This window comes from Enhydra lutris, unplaced genomic scaffold, assembly GCF_002288905.1.
Source record: "Enhydra lutris kenyoni isolate GAN:26980312 unplaced genomic scaffold, ASM228890v2 scaffoldscaffold1, whole genome shotgun sequence".
NCBI lineage: Eukaryota > Metazoa > Chordata > Mammalia > Carnivora > Mustelidae > Enhydra > Enhydra lutris.
The window spans coordinates 787,306-803,162 of record NW_019154085.1 but is presented as its reverse complement, the minus strand read 5'-3'; the positions used below and the strand labels follow the sequence as shown (position 1 = coordinate 803,162).

At 39.1% G+C, this 15,857-nt stretch overlaps 1 protein-coding gene across 1 annotated transcript in view; it reads left to right on the top strand.

Annotated features, from left to right (window-relative positions):
* The first annotated feature begins 3,468 nt into the window (after positions 1-3,468).
* LOC111145643 (tissue factor pathway inhibitor) overlaps positions 3,469-15,857 on the top strand; it is a 64,175-nt gene continuing 51,786 nt past the window's right edge. The window contains exon 1 of the mRNA XM_022500703.1: positions 3,469-3,498. The gene's annotated coding sequence lies outside the window, so the exon portion shown is untranslated. The remainder of the gene's footprint in view (positions 3,499-15,857) is intronic.

Here is a 15,857-nt window from a genome sequence, read left to right as displayed (position 1 = left end):
CAGGTGCCCCGCGTTTATTCCATCACCCTTGTCTCCCACCTGGCTTTCTTGAGTGGCAGGATAGGAGGTAATAGGGGAATGATTATGCAGCAACGTTTCATTGTTGAAAGTGAAGTTTTAACACACAGCAAAGCTTTGTTCTGGTGTGAATTACAGAATGTGTGTGAGAAAGGAGCACAGTGCTTTGAAGTCAGACCACAGATTTGAATCCACAGATCATAATCCTCCTTCCTTAACCTGTGAAGTGTGGCCATTGACAGGGAGTGGAGGGGCACCTGGGGGGCTCAGTTCCTAAGGTCTGTGTTTGGCTCAGGTCATGATCCCAGCGTCCTGAGATCAAGCCCCCCCACCCCGCACTGTGGGGCTCCTAGCTCAGCGGGGAGCCTGGCTCTCCCTCTCCCTCTGCCCCTCCCCCTCTCACTGTCTCTCTGTCAAATAAATAAATAAAATATTTTTTAAAAAGGAGTGGAATTTATCACGCCCAAAATATTCTTCTTTGGTATAAGGGTAATTGTAGGCTGTTTGTTTGTTTGTTTGTTTTTCCAAGTTAGAAAAATAGAACATATTTACTATTTTGTTGACTTGATTTATAACTTTTATTTATTTATTTATTTGAATTTCTTTAATTGCTTATGATGTTACCTTAGTTTCAGGTATACAAGACAATGCTTGGTCATTATGCTCACCACAAGTGTAGCACTTACCATGTGTCACCATACAACACCATTAACTGTCTTCCCTGGGCTGCACCTTTTATCTCTGTGACTTACTCATTCCATAACTGGAAGTCTGTATCTCCTACTTAGGGTGAATATTTCTTGAAAAAATGCCAGGTACAGGAAAAGCTTTGAAAATGGAGAAGTTACCTTTTTTTAAGGGACATTTACATTTATAAGAGAAGTCTCCGTCTATACAGGGTCTCCCTCTCCCTTCCTCTAGCTGGAATTTATCAGTGGAGAAGGCAATGACTTAAATTCGCAGAGCAACCGCATCCTCGGTCACTGTCTTTTCCCAGTAGCCTCCCATAACTGCTCACCCACACCCCAACATTGTCTTTTGTCTTTAGAGATGTTTAAGGTGGTGGCTTGGGCCACTTCAAGGAGTTACTCAGTTTTCCTAGGTATCTCCCTTGTATACAGTAGGCATACATGTGATTACACTTGTGTTTGTTTTTTCCTGTTGATCTTTTTATCACAGAGTGGTCAGCCAAGAACCTAGAAGGGTAGAGGGAAAATTATTTTTTTCTCTCCTTCACTATTGCAGGGAAGGAAACATTTAATTGGTCCTTCAAGGTCCTTCTAGCTGGAATAAGAACTAAATTGACGCACGATGGATTAATAGGAGAAAATAATACTAATTTTGTATGTATGGGTAATTCACAGGCGTGGAAATTCCAAAGATAGGCAAAATGAGGTCTATGTGTCATTTGAACTAAGGAGAAGGGCGTAGGGGTCTAGGACATTAAAAGAAAAGAATGCAATTCACTGGAAGATAAAAAAGAGCAAATGTGTCTACCATGCCTAGTTCAAGTTGTATTGTAGTTATCTCTAGCAACAGCTCTATTCCTGGAGCAAGTATTCTATCTAAATTCTTTCAGGCAAGGGGCACCTGGGTGGCTCAGTGGGTTAAAGCCTCTGCCTTTGGCTTAAGTCATGATCCCACGGTCCTGGGATCGAGCCAGGATCCTGGGATCGAGCCCTGCATCGGGCTCTCTGCTCAGCAGGGGGCCTGCTTCCTCCTCTGTCTCTGCCTGCCTCTGCCTACTTGTGATCTCTGTCAAATAAATAAATAAATAAATAAATAAAATCTTTAAAAATAAATACATAAATTATTTTAGGAGATTGTGGGGGAAGTAAATAGACTTTTCTGAATCTGCTGGGTTTTGATTGCCTTTTTTTTTTTTTTTAAAGATTTTATTTATTTATTTGACAGAGAGAGAGAGATCACAAGTAGGCAGAGAGGCAGGCAGAGAGAGAGGGGGGAAGCAGGTTCCCCACGGAAAGCCCAATGTGGGGCTCAATCCCAGGACCCTGAGATCATGACCTGAGCTGAAGGCAGAAGCCCAATGCACTGAGCCACCCAGGTGCCCTGTTTTGATTGCTTTTAATGAAAAAGTAAACTTCATGCCAAAGTGGGCCATCTTGGGGTGGCCTGCCCTGGGCACCTACATCATAAAGAGAAGACCTTCTTCATAAGCTAGTTGTGAGAATTAAATGTGATTTATGAGCAAGACACCTAATAGTTATTCAATAAATATTAAAAACAGAAGAAAAGTTACCCCTTAACCGGAGATCAAAGGAATGAATCAAAAAAAGTCGAAGGCATAAAGACAGTCTGAAACGGAGAAAACAAGAAACTGGTGGATTTTCTGATCAAATGACCTAAGGTTTCAGGGCACAGTGGATTCTGATGTCTTAGGAAAGCTCTAGTGATCTTAGTCTGATATGACTGTAATTCCACTGGGAAAATCCCAAAGGTTAGTCTCCATGACAGCAGCCTACAGCAGAGCAACGGGGCAGAGTTAAGTACTTACAAATCATGTAAAATGTTAATATTGTCATCATCATACAATAAACAGTAACAAACACAATAGTTAACATTTATCGAAGGTTTGCTATGTGTGGGAGCCTCTCTCAAGTACTTTATATGTGCTATATGTACATATACATTTATACATATTAATACATTTACTCTTATATCAAACCTGGGAACTTTTATTATCATTATTTTAGGGGAAAAAGAAACAGAGGCACAAGAGAGTTTAAATAATTGACCAAAGTTGCAACACCAGCAACTAGCTGAACTGCGGGGCTCACAGCCGCGTGTGCTGCAACAGAAAAGGCAGCGTATTCCCTCTCTAATCACAGGAAACTTGAGTAGCCCCAGATTTTTGCACAAGTATACTGATACCATGGATAAAATAATTTGAGGAAAAAACAAACTGCAAAAAAGTTCATTTTATTAAGTAACAATGTAATACTACATATAGACTGCTTTAAAAATATATAACTCTGGGGGGGAAAGTGCTTTGTTTTTCAACTGATACAAAAGGAATCCTAGAAAGTAGAAGAAAGGGTTATTTAAGAACAGTAATCGTGAATTCTTAGTGTAAGCTGTTTCCTTTGTTTCGTCCATAAAAGAAAAGCCTTTCAAAGAGTTTGGCAAAATTAGCCTAAATACTGTTGGAGTGACCTAAACAGGAAGCCTGGGTCGTCCCAACCACCCTCGATCTCTGAAACCAGCCCTGAGGCTCCCTCTATGCTCCAATAGACAGGAGCGACTTTGGGCCGTGGGATCCTCAACCCCTTCCTCGCCCTCTGCTGCTGGCGGGATCAGATTACATCTCGCACTATTCTCCACTCCCCAGTTTCTTGATCTGTTTAAAAGAAGACGTAGAAAAGATAAGTCCTCTCTTCACTGCCTGGAAGGGAAAACAAAATACCCTCAACTCCGCGTTGAAAAAAATCTTTCTAAGAACTTTCTTCAGAGATTTTACTCGTGAGTATTTGGCAATATACTTTCTAGCCCTTGAGAAATAATCTTTCTTGTTTTTGGGAGAAGAGCAGGGTCCTACTGAGAGGCAAAGCCTGGTAGAGGAGGACCATTGTCGTTTAACCCGCAAGGGAAATTGACCCTTCTCTAAACAAAGTAAACTCACAAAATTCAGCTCTCTGCACTTTGCCTTCTTAAGGAAATGTATGTGCAGCATATCTTTATGTTTTTTCTTTCAGAAGTTGGTGAGGTGTAGCCTTTCTTATAATTTTCCACTTGTAGTGGCAGTTCTTACTAATTGTGTGTTTAATTAGAATTTTCCGAATATTTGGTTTACTTTTAAATATTATTTATTAACATACAAAGAAATATGATAATGAGACTCTGGCATGTTTAAAGAATTTTTTTTCATTCCTTTTAATTGTTGACAGTTAAAATGAAGCATAAACATTAGAATTCTTGTAATCTAAATTAAATATTTTATGCCTACAGTAACTAAGCCTCTCCGAGGAAATGCTTTACAAGTCTTTAAAGACCAAAGCTCGTATTCTAAGATACTTAAATAAGAATATATAAGGATACGAATTGCACTACAGATAGTGTAATTATGTTAATTAGAGCAATAGATCTACATAGACCTCCATGATGTACTATCATGTTCGTGATGGTTATGAAAAGACATTAGTAAATAAAAGCACATAATATAGAAGCACACCACCACAGAACTACAATGAGACCAAGTTATTTAATGATGGAGAAAGCTCATTTATGTAAGTATTACCAAAAAATGAAGGCCAAGAGCAGAGCCATGTAGGAAAAACAGAAAAGATAAGCAACAGCCACACTGAGTCACAGTGCTCTGGAAATTAGTCACAAATGACTTTGTAAATTGTGTGATAAACAAAAAGGGCAGAACCCAAGCAGGAAACATACAGCCCAGAGAGCCATATTTTATGTGTAAAGGCCTAATATTTATGTCAGAAGGGAAACATGTCAATTTTGAGATATTGCAAAGTTTTTAAACCTAACACAACCCTTTCCTAAAACATTTTTAGATACTTGTAATTCATCATTCTAGTGATGATTATTTCAAGACATACTATCTGTATCTCATCTAATCTTTAAGCTAAAAAGTGAATAATGTCTTTGAAAATGTGTTGGAGTATGAAATTTGATTCAGAGGCTGCGGGTTAATAAAATGATATTAAATACTCAGAGATCAATGGAGATTACATTAATTACAGATTAATTACAGATAATTACAGTTAATTACAGATAGTTAACATTATAGACTTAAAACCAAAACTTTAAAATACTTTAAAATTTGAACAGTTACACTGGGAAACCAAATTTGTCTTTGGGTGACCGTCCATAGAATCTTGCTGGAGAACTTTAATGACATACTCATTACCATTTGGTTCCTCTTTCTATTAGGTGTGCTGAATGGCACAAATTTTGTTTTGTTTTTGTTTTTTTAAAGGTATAGTCTGATATCTTTAAGAATTTGTTTCACCTCCAGTGACTGGATCAAAATCCCTCTGGGAAACGTGGCTCCTGTCCAGATGAGTTACACGCTCGGTACTCACTGGTCTGACGGCTTATCTGTCACCCAAGGCTGCACTTCTGTGTTGGTCGCACAACTATTTTGAGTAGAAGCTTCTCTAATAAACATTTTTGCTAAATTGAAAGATAATTTATGAAGTGGAAAATTATTTTGTGTTAAATTGTAGTTTTCATAACATTAATTTACTCTTTTCTTCAGAATTAATTCCCTGATCTTGGTTATCTGTATTATTCAAATTCAAAAGATAACTAACTGGACAAGATGAGTAACTACTGGAAGAAAAGGCCAAGTTCAAAAGGCTTTACTTATTCCCAGAATACATAACAGCTAACCAAATAGCCAATGTGCTATATATTCTTTAGAAATGGTTGGTTTAAATTCAGTGTCTGGAATTTTTAAGACAGATTGCACCTCATATCACCACGTAATTAGCAGGAAAAAAAAAACAAAGTAAAAAAGTAAAGGGCAGGAAAGACAATATGAAAAGGGAAGGGAAGTACTTAGAATAGGGTTTTCGAAATATTTGTTAGTATACATTAGATAAGTTGAATAATAATAATATTGGTTAAAATAAGTTAATTGTATTACCAATTTATTTTTGGTATGTAGATGTGATCGAGGAACTGTACTATAATTTAACTCACCTATTTCAATAAAGGCTGTCTCCAACCCCCTCCCTTTTCTATTTTCCATCTAAAATATTTAACTTGGGAAATTAATTTATAGAGTTGCCGTTTTCAAAACAAATATTCTTAAATGCATTAGTTGTTATAGAAAAATATCATTACTGTAATTCCTTTTGATTATTTTGTGGTTTGGAGAAATCTGAATTCAAGAAATTGAGTAACTTGGGCGCCTGGGTGGCTCAGTTGGTTAAGCAACTGCCTTCCACTCAGGTCATGATCTTGGAGTCACAGGACTGAGCCCCACATCCTGCTCCCTGCTTGGTAGGGGGTCTGCTTCTCCCTCTGACCCTCCCCTCTCATGCTCTCTCTCTCTCTCCTTCTCTCTCTCTCCAATAAATAAATAAAACCTTAAAAAATATAAAAAGAAATTGAGTGACTAATGAAGTCCTCATTTCTGAATATTAAATCTAACCAAAATGAAGAAAGGGTACAAGTTATTCCAGAAAATTCTTTCATGCTAGACCATCTCTCTTGGGTCTCTGAGATCCTCAGTAACTGGTTTCTTGGTGGGATACACCATTTCCAGGAACCCAGTCTTCCCATTACTCTTCTTTCCTTGTTTCCACTTCTTCTCCAAGTGCTAGGTGTAGAACAAGAGCTTAGACTCAACTACCAAGGTGCGCCCGGGTGGCTCAGTCTGTTAGGTGGCTGCTTTCAGCTCAGGTTATGGAGTCAGGGTCCTATGATTGAGCCCCGCTTTCCACATTCTGCTCAATCAGCAGTGAGTCCACTCCTCCCTCTTCCTCTGTTCTCTCTCTCTCAAATAAATAGATAAAATCTTTGGGGAACAAAAAGATTCAACTAACAAAAGGTTGAGGGTGACCTAGTCTTTTCCACATTTCTTCTTTCCAGAACCAATAGCCAAAAGCTCTGGACCCATGTCAAATCTGCTCTATTCATCTCTCTTCAGGCCTTCCCTTGGGATTTTATGTTCTCTCGGTTGGAATAAACACGTTTTGATTTTATTTTAAAAATAAAAGAGTAAAAGGACACCATGGTCCGCAGTGGAAGTCCCAGTGATGCAATATTTCTATCCCAGTTGTTCCATCTGGTGGGCGAGTTTTCCGAGGTGACATGGACTTATTGGAAGGAATTCCCAAATCAAAGTGTACTGGTAGCATTCTCTCCAGACTGAGTCGATATTATATTGTTGATTAGGCTATTTCAACATCAGAAGTGTGAAAGTATCAATCCCTATGTCCCTAGTAAAATGTCGGGTTTTTATCACCAAACATAATATGCCACAGATCCCTTCAGCTATATCACACCTTCAGCACCATCACCACTCGGCCGTCAGTCTATCTATCTCCATGTCTAACTGTCCTTGAACCCCATAATGACCCATCTGGAGGGATCCCCTCATTCCTCATTCCACAAGGCTTAGAAATGGAGTAAATCTTAGTAATGGGTTGAGTCTTCAGAAAAATAGTGTTTGTTGCAAATTTTGATAATATTTTTAGGGTTCATTTAGGAAACTGTAGTATCTTAGGAAATGAATCAAAACAACTATATCAAAATTTCATCTGCCTACTCTTGCTTGTGTCTGTGCCAACTGTTTTCAAATATACATGAAAACAAAATGAATGAATTTCTGATTCATGCTATATGGATGAACCCTGAAAACGTTCTGCTAAGTGAAATAAACCAGACACAGAAGAACATAATTCCATGTGTCTGTCCAGAATAGACGAGTTCACACAGCCAGAGAGTATAGTGGAGGTCGCCAGCATGCAGAGGAAGGGGTGAACGGTGAGTTATTGCTTAATGCACACAGAGTTCTGGTTGGGGCGACAAGAGATTTCAGAAGTAGATAGTGGTGATGATCGTACAGCATTGTGAATGGAATTAACGCTACTGCACTGTACACGTAAAATGGTTACAACCGCATACTTTATGGTGTATCTACTACAATAGAAAATACTAAAAGAAAACTGTTAATAAGAATTCAGTTTGAAGAATTCTGGATTCCTAATAACATTCCCTTTACATTTTCTCAAATAATAGAATAAAAGTACCAATATTATAGTGTTGGATACCTGAATTTTTAAAAATCAAAGCAGATTCTTCCTATTTTGTTTCCTGATGAAAACAGGAACATATTTTTACCTAATATTGCTGTACTGGAGGCTGGTTTTTTTTGTCATATGTTTTTTTGGTTTTGGTACCAGAGTAGTTTGGGCCTCACAGATTGGGTTGGCAAGTATTCCCTCCCTTCTGTTAAATTTTCTGGAGTAGTTGATGTAAAATTCATATTATTTCTTCTTTAAATGTTTGGTGCAATCCACCAGTGAAACCATCTGGGACTGAAGTTTTCTTTGTAGAAAGGTTTGTAATTACAAAATTTGATTTTTAAAAAATAACTATAGGGATATTCAAGTCATCTATTTCTTCTTCAGTGAGCTTTGGTAGTTTGTGTCTTTTGAGAAATTGGTGCTTTTATCTAAGTTGTCAAATTTATAGGCATAAATTTGTTTATAATATTAACTTATACTAGAATCGATAATGATGTGAAACCTCTACTTCTTGACATGAGTAATTTGTACTTTCTCTATTCTTTTATCAGTCTACATCAAGAACTTTTACCTTCTGTGTTCGTATATAAAATGGGCTTTTTGGCAACATATAGTTTGGTCTTGATGTTTTATTCAGTCAGTCAAAATTTGCCTTTACTTAATTTTTGAAGATTTTATTTATTTGAGAAAGAGTGTGTGTGTGTGTGTGTGTGTGTGTGTGTGTGTGTGTGTGCATGCGCGCCCCTGCTTTAGCGGGGGAAGGGACAGAGAGAGAGAGAAAGAGAGAGAAGCCAACCTCCCTGAGCAAAGAGCCCAAGACAGGCCTTGATTCTAGGACCCTGAGATCACGATCTCAGCCAAAATCAAGAGTGGGACGCTTAACTGATGACCCACCGTGGTGCCCCAGACACTATCTGCCTTTAACTTAGAGCATTTACATTTGATGTGATAATTGATATGTTTGGATTTTAGTCTCTCATTAAGCTATTGTTCTATTGGTCCTATTTTTGTTTTCTTTTTTACTTACTTGGGGTCTTCTTTTGAATTTAGTATTATGTATGATAATATTTTATTTCCTTTGTTGGTTTATTTGCTATCATTATTTTTATTTTAACAGTTGTTTGGGGCTTAGAATATACAGCTTTGATATATCCCAGTCTACTTTCAAGAGATTTTAAGCCATTTCTCTTATAGCATAAGAAACTTCGAACAGTAAAGTTCTACTTTTCCTTCCTTGGCCTTTGTGCTATTGTAGTCATACATCTTGTTTCCATGTATGTTACTAGTGACACACTGTCATTATTCTGGTTTCAGTGAGTTATCTTTTAACAAGTCTTTTTAATTAAATATATTTAGATTTACAGAAAATTTATGAAGCTGGAAAGACTAGCCGTTTGTTCCAAACTCCTTTTGTTAACATATTACTATGATTCATTTGTCAAAACTGGGGCGCTAATCACCTTTTAAACAGACTTAAATGTTAGAAAGTCTTACGTTTGCGCGCGTAGCCACAGGCCCTGGCGTCTTCACTACTTTGCGCGGACCACGCTCCCTCGGGGGCCACTTTCCTTCGCAGGCGCAGCCCCTCTCTCGCCGCGCCTCCGGTGACGGGGGCATCAGTGGGGATGCTCGACGGTACCTCAGAACGCAATCATGTATACCAGGGGAAGCAAACATGACCCAAACGGTAAATACTGTAGACAAAACGCGTATCAAGCCTTTGACTGCGCAGTCATGGTGAGAGCAGGTGCATTATTTGAGTCTCTGCGCGTCCGGTTTGAGTTCCGTGGTTTTAACCTCGTTTAGCGCGGTGGTTCAGTCTGCGAGGAAAGGAAGCAGTTACTCAATGAGAAATCATTATCCGTCCACATCCTGATGTTAATGCGGTTTATCAAAGAATTGCGAAATAAGCCGTTTTTCCTAGAAACGCCTAGGCCCTTCTTTCGGTGCCAACAATTTTATTACATCCGGTTCCAGACCTCCCAGGATTAACCTCTTTTTGTACGTTTTCTCTTAAGGAAATCCTGAGGAAAGATGTTGAATCAAGAGAGTTTAGATGAGCTTCGATTCACATGGCAGGAGAGATTTTTCTTTCGTGCTCATCTCCTTTCGAGCGCTCCAGGATTGCGCTCGTGAGTTACAGCGGCGAAGCAGCCGCAGGTCCCTGAAATGACTGTTTGCCGGTCGCTGTTCCAGCGACGTTACTCTTCCCACCACCACTTGCCGTATTCCGTACCGCCGTCTCCGTATTGAGGAGCCGGAGAGACACAGGGACCATCTGTCCTTGTAGTAGGTACCGGACGCCTCACTCAAAAAGACAGCAATGAGCGGCATCCACGCGTGGCCTTCAGAAACGTGTGTGAGAAAGTGTCTGTGCGCGTGTGTATCTGCATTTTAGAAAGGAGTCTGTAGCTTCCCTCAGGAGCTTACATGTCACCGTGAAGGATCTATCTGGGACGTGATTAAACATCTAAAGAAAACAATATTTAGACTTAGGGTTAAAAAGAGAAACAAGTAGTAACATGTCCTGGAGATGGCAAAATAAAGAAGTTATCTTTATAAAGTTTTTTTTTTTTTAAGATTTTTGTTTTTAAGCAATCTCTATACCCAACATGGGCTCAAACTCACAGCCCTGACATCAAGAGTGGCATACGCTACCAACTGAGATAGCCAGGCGCCCCTCTTTATAAGGTTCTTGGTGTGAGATAAGCCATGAAGTTATCCCATGAAAAAGAAATCTTTGAGAAAAGATCTTTTTGAGAAGCCAAAGAGGAGATTAAATCATTTCAAGATCACTTTCAGTTCTATCATTACCCTTGAATAAGCAGATTCAATTTTTAGTATCTTCAAAGTTGAGCATTAACTATATGCCTTTTATTTTTTATTTTATTTTTTTTAAGATTTTATTTGTTTATTTGTCAGAGAGAGAAACACAGAGATAAAGCACCTGCACAAGCAGGGGGAGCAGCAGGCAGAAGGAGAAGCAGGCTCTCTGCTGACCAAGGAGCCTGATGCAGGGCTCCTTCCCAGAACCCTGGGATCATGATCTGAGCCAAGGGCAGATGCGTAACCAACGGAGCCACCCAGGTTTTCCCACTATATACTTTTTATATATTAGATTCTTTGCATGATACAAAAAGTATGCAATGTCATACATTTTAATAGTGTATACATCAATTTAATCATTAAGATTTAAAGTAGCTTACCAAAAAATCAACACTCTGTTCTCTATTCTCAGAAAATTACAATCAAAGGAATTAAGTAGGGCATTTACAAGAAGATGTTACCCAATTCCTGGTTAAATGAGTATGTATTAGGTTGAATTTGGACAAGAAAGAAAGAAATGATAATTTGGACAAACTAACTCATCTTTATAAAAATGTAATATAATGAGCATTAGTTGTAAGGAACCAGGGGAAAAAGAGAACTATTTGTAGGATGCTCTGAATCAGAAAAGAAGTGGCACCATTGCCTTTCATTCCCTGGGCCCGTAGCTCTCATTCTTTCACGGGTCTGACATTTTGCATCTTGAACGGAAGTAGCTAAAGGTGAACACACTCATGGTTCCTAGAAGTGCTTGACTTAGCTCCCTGGGGCTGCCTATTCCTTTATAACGACGACTCCGGGAAGCTGAACTCAGGATGGGTATGGTCACCGACAGTCGCAGTTTATTGTGCCTAAGGATGAAAACTTTAGATAATATTTGGAAGTAATAACCCTTTTCCTCCTCTATAACCCTGCTTCCTCCTCTCTCTCTGTCTGCCTCTCTGCCTACTTGTGATCTCTCTCTCTGTCAAATAAATAAATAAAATCTTTAAAAAAAGAAATGAAAACAGTACCTCTGACAAGCTTCCTTTTAACTAAACTGGGTTAGTATGGGAATCAGAGTCACCATGATGAGGAAAGATGAACTCAAATAAATTAATGCCGCCTTCTTTTGAAAAAAAGTCTTATGAATTTAACTGTAAAACTTAGAGAAAATAATTCCATGCATATTTTTCTAAAAGACTTTTGATTATTATGGGTAAATATATCATGAAGATTCCTTGGTATTCGACATTATTTCCTTTATCATGTGTTTCTACTTGGCTTCCTTTTGCCCACTGTAGTTTTGGTATTAAAAGATCCATTTCATATTGTCTTCAGACTTGGAAGATTTTTAGAAATATTCTTACATATTTACATTTTCCCTATCATAACTTTTAATTATCTCTTTACTCTCCTTCTTTCCTCCCATCACGTCTCAATTTTCCTTCTCTATTTCTCAGGTCTCTACTCTCTCTTAACTAGCAGTAAGAATTAATATTTCTTATTATTGTTTAGAGGGAGGTTGTTTTTCCTTTTTAAAATTATACACACAAAATTTTTTTAAAAATTTAAAGATTTTATTTATTTGTTGGTGGAGAGAGAGAGAGAGAGAGAGAGAGAGCACACAAGTAGGGGGAGCCGCAGACTCCCTGCTGAGCAAGGACCCAGTTGTTGGGACTTGGTTCCAGGACCCTCGGATCACGACCTGTACCAAAGGCAGACACTTAACTGACTGAGCCACCCAGGTTCCCCTAAAATTTTTTTTTAATTTTTTTAACTGATAAGTTTCTTCTTGACTTAGTTTACTTATAAGACTTAGGCCCAAAACAGAGAATAAAAATCCCCTAGTTACAATTTGATGAATATTAGTTTCTAGAAAATGTAGATAATCTGAAATTCACTTTAGGGGAAAAAAAGAGGAAGATATTTGCGAGAATAGTGGGTCTTTCTTGTGAGAAGAGAAAGTGCCGTTGCCTTTTCCTGAATGGTCAAAATTCCTGTTTGAATTGGAATTCCACCAATTTGCAAATGTAAGACTTTGGGGAAAAAATCTGTTTCTGGGATTCAGTGTTCTCATTAAAAAATACTTATCCTTATGGTTTCTTTTATCTCTAGTTGTATATACATTCTCCACTTAAGTTTTTATTTTTTGTTTATTTTTTTTTAAGATTTTATTTATTTATTTGACACTGAGATCACAAGTAGGCAGAGGCAGGCAGAGAGACGGGGGGAAGCAGGCTCCCCACTGAGCAGAGAACCCGATGCAGGGCTCGATCCCAGGACCCCGAGATCATGACCTGAGCCGAAGGCAGAGGCTTTAACCCACGGAGCCACGCAGGTGCCCCTTGTTTATTTTTTAAATAAATAGTTTATACATGTCGTCTATTTGTAACATGAAGATACTCACTCTTTCTCCCTGGTGTCACCATTTCCTTTCCATGGGATTTTCTTTACTTTCATTTCTTACATTCTACATGACAAGAAGAAGTTAGGCCTACATGGTGAACAGCTTTTAATGTATTATTCTTAGAAGAAACTTTATAAAATCATATCTGAGCGCTGCTTCTGAATGTAAAAGAAAGAGTAACAAAGCTTTTTATCAATGAGATTGTCACAACCCAAACTACAGATCACTGTTAGGATTTGACCTATGAACTAACATTAGGGAATTTTACATTACACAAATCTCTGGAAATGTCACTTCCTGTAATAAGAACCAGACCCAAGAGATGTTTTCCTAGAGAATTGGCCAATCTTTAGGTAAACATGAGTGGAGTCAATAGTCTGCAATTATTTCAGAAGGTTTTCTTGGTGGTTGTTTTGGTTTTGTTTTCTTTTTGAACCGCTCTGTGTTTCTAATATTATTTACTTACCAAAGCATTGTGTTTTCCTTCATTGTTTCCCATATTTTACCTTTCCTCTGAATGTACTTCTGAAACATAATCTAAAAATTTCACTGTGCAGGGGTTCCTGGTCGGCTCAGTCAGTAGACGGAGGAGACCACGCAGTTCTTGATCTCAGGGTGGTGAGTTTCAGTCCATGTTGGGTGGAGAGATTATTTTAAAAAATAAAAAAAATAAAAGACACTAAAACTGTTTTAAAAAAACTTTAAAAATTTGACTCTTTTATAATGAAACCTGAGGCATTATTTTACTTTTTTAATTTTTTTAAGATTTTATTTATTTACTTGAGAGAGAGTGAGAGAGAGAGCATGAGGGTCAGAGGGAGAAGCAGACTCCCTGCTGAGCAGAGAGCCAGACGCGGGACTCGATTCCAGGACTCCAGAGTCACGACCTGAGCCGGAGGCAGTTGTCCAACCAACTGAGCCACCCAGGAGCCCCCACCAGGCATTATTTTAATGTCAGATAGTTTTATGATAAGGAAAGGGGATTCTGACCTGGGCTTTGTGGTACAGGTATTATCTCCTCATCTCCTAAACATCCTCCAAGTAAAAGCAAATTGATTCTTGCTGAAAATTGATTCATAACTAGTTTGTGGAAGCAAAAATGGCAAAGTAACTGCCAGTTGGGTCACATCTGACTGGTGGCAGGACAAAGCCGCAGCACCACTAGCTTAAACAATGAGGCTCGTACCAGGTTACATGGTCTTATCACACAAAGCAGAGAGGTAACAGCCTTCAAGACTGGTTAGCAAACCAGGTTCTTCTGCCCTTTTCTCTCTATCACTTAGAGCAGCTAGTTCTTTTCTTAAGATTTTAGTTATTTATTTGAGACCAGAAAAAGCACAAGCAGGGGGAGGGGGAGAAGCAGGCTCCCCGCTGAGCATGGAGCCCAATGAGGGGCTCGACCCCAGGACCCTGGGACCACGACCTGAGTGGAAGGCAGAGGCTTAACCGACCGAGCCACCCAGGCGCCCCTGACATGCAGCTTTATTTCAGGTAATTCTCAGTCTTACATGATGGTTGCTTCAGCCAAAGGCACCGCATCGAGGCCAGTGAACAGGGACATCATGTGGCCTTTCCTGTGTGGCTCCATTTAGAGAAAGGATCTTGTTCAAAAGTGCCCATCCCTGGAAAGTGGCGTATTTTCTTTCTCGTGTCGTTGGCTAGCGATTTATCATGTAGAGACAATTAAACCAATCCCTGTAGGGGAGTGGAATCACCCATGAATGTGGATTAATAAAGAGTTTATTATTAATAAATTTATTCCTGGGGCGGTACTAGGCTATCTCTCCCTGAGAACTGGAGTCCGAACAGACGGCTGATACCAGTGAAAAGTGGTAAAGAATGGTTGTTAAATACACAGCAAGTAAGAGAACGGAAACAGCAGTTCCAGGCGTCACAGATAACGGGCAACTGGGGGGCTCGGTCGGCTGAGAATCCCCCTCTTGATTTCAACTCAGGTCCTGATCTCGGGGTTGTGAGGTCCAGCCCTGAGCAAGTGGGCACTGGTCAGCAGGGAGTCTGCTGCTCTCCCTCTCCCATCGACCCTCCCCTGCTCCTGTACATGCGCTCTGTTGCTCTCTCTAAAATAAATAAGTAAATCATTAAAAAAAGTTCAAAATATGTCCATAATCTCACTGGCCTAATCCAATTCCCTTACTAGAGCATATTTTTCTGCACGAACAACAATTTTTACTTGTATATTTCCTCAGACCAACACTCCTCAAAGTCTTGCCCTTCTTGTCTTTTATGTCTGTCCAATTCATAAATCCAACTCTGAATCCTTCAAAAGTTTAATTTTTATATCTGGAGAGAAAGAAGGAGCACTGATTTTGAGGCATAAATTGTTATGCTTTGATAATTTTTGGATTCCAGAAACCCATAAATCCTTTAATAAGAAATTTTCAATATGTCCTTTTATTTCATCTAGAGAAAGTATCAAACCCTCACGTTTTTTAAAAGCCCACTACTTCTTGACATTTTGAACAATCTCAACCTCTCATTCACCTAGAAAATTGAACCACAGCAAGAAAATCTACTTTCTACTTGTCCTTTAACAGCTCTCAACACACACACGTACATGCACACACTTGGACATGTATCGCATCCCTCTATCTCCCTACCCCCAGAAAAAAAGACAACATGCTGTTTTAATGGAATATACTCTTTTCTTCAGGCCAAAGTTAGACCCTCTTCGCCTGTTGCCCAGGGCCCTCTATTCATTTCATTTTTTCAAAGATTCATTTATTTTAGAAAGAGAGAGAGCATGTGTGGGAGTGGGGAGAGGGGCAGAAGCAGAGGGAGAGAGACAGTCCCAAGCAGACTCCGTGCTGAGTGTGGAGCCTGACGGGCTCAGTCCCGGGACCCTGAGATCATGACCTGAGCTGGAATCA